Genomic DNA, 1,621 nt, shown 5'->3' with positions numbered 1-1,621 from the left:
AGGTCATGGTCCTGTGATTTCTTGTGGTTTCACTTTATGCTAATAGCACAGTGCCTGCTTCGAATCCCTTCTTTCCCTCTTTTGTTTCTCCTCTTTCTCTCTTGGAAAAAAAAAAGCATTTAAAAATAAATAAATTGAAAAGAACATAAATGCTAATTTTGATATATTTCTAAAGTTGAGCATGGAATTGGATGAGTGACAAACTTCTGGGGGAATCCTACATTTTTATTATCTTTACTTCCAGGAACACCATCAAATTCTCAAAGTGAGAATCTGAGAAAGATTCCTTATTTTCTTGCAAGGGAGATGGGGGACACAGACCATTTCCGATCAACAAATGCATAGGAAATCTCCAAAGCTAAAAAAGGAGACAAAAAGAAGGAGTCTAAAGAATGTTTAATCTCTGGTACCTACGACAAACATTAAATACAGCCAAAAATTAGTCAAAATATCATAAATCTTCACGTTCATGACCTATTGACCTCAGTTTCTATTCCTTAATATAACATGTTTGGCATTCCTAAAGGCAAGAGAAAAATGGAAGAGACAAAGAAGTCATCAGAATTAGTCTAGGATATAACACAGATGTAAATTATAAGACAGGAAGTTTAATGTAACTATAATTAATATGTTAAAATAGCATGCAAGAACAGATGAGTTTCTATCTTAGGTTACATAAATTCTAAGACTCAAAAGTAAATGCTAAAAATAAAAACACTGACACAAATGACAAATACTTTTGATGTTCTTATAAGTATACTTGATATGCCCAAGGAAATGAGTGAATTTGACCATAAAACAACGAAACTTTCCAAATTGAAATACATAAAGAAAAATGATAAAGAGACTATCCTATAACTGTTAAAATGTAACACATCAGAATGAAAAGAGAAATTAAAATAAATATTTGAAATTAAAATAGCTTAGAACTTTCCAAAAACAAATGACAAATATCAAACCACAGAGCAAAGAATGTCAACATTAAACAACAGCAAAAATTAAACATCTATATATAGAAAAATTATTTTGGCAATGCAGAAACCCAAAGAGAAACAAAATCCTAAAAGAGGCCTGGGCAAGGGAAAACACAAACAATGCAGAAACAAGAATTACAGAGTAGTGCTTGCTTCAGTAGTACATACACTAAAATTTGAATAATACAGAGATTAGCGTGACCCCTGCACAAGGATGACCTGCGAATCATTGAAGTGTTTCATATATTTTTATCAACAGATTTAAAAATATCATATTAATTTTGATAAACTTCACCAGCAAAAAGAAAGAGTAAAATATTTAAAACGTTAAACAACAACTAAAAAACACACCAACCTAGAATTCTATAGTCAGGGAAATGATTCTTCAAATTTAAAAATGAAAAAAGACTTTCTAATGCAAACAAAAATAGGAGGCGACCATTGGCAGCTGACCTGTTTATGCAAGAAATGCTGCAAAATATTCATTAGATACAAGGAAAATCAAATGGATCAGAAATTTGTATCTCATTAAGAAAAGAGGATGTTTGGGAAATAAAGAATGAATCAAGGCTTTTTTTTAGTTCAACGCAGTACTGGAAGTCCTAGCCACACCCATCAGACAAGAAAAATAAATGAAAGGCATTCAA

The 1,621-nt window shown here is 31.3% G+C and overlaps 1 non-coding gene across 1 annotated transcript; it reads left to right on the top strand.

The window, feature by feature from the left end:
• Positions 1-1,119: 1,119 nt before the first annotated feature.
• On the top strand, positions 1,120-1,223 carry LOC115288770. The gene has a single exon (XR_003907174.1). It is a non-coding gene; the product is annotated as a U6 spliceosomal RNA (small nuclear RNA).
• Positions 1,224-1,621: the final 398 nt, after the last annotated feature.

Source organism: Suricata suricatta, chromosome 3 (genome assembly GCF_006229205.1).
Source record: "Suricata suricatta isolate VVHF042 chromosome 3, meerkat_22Aug2017_6uvM2_HiC, whole genome shotgun sequence".
NCBI lineage: Eukaryota > Metazoa > Chordata > Mammalia > Carnivora > Herpestidae > Suricata > Suricata suricatta.
The sequence above is the reverse complement of the archived record's forward strand: the minus strand, read 5'-3'. Positions and strand labels throughout refer to the sequence as shown.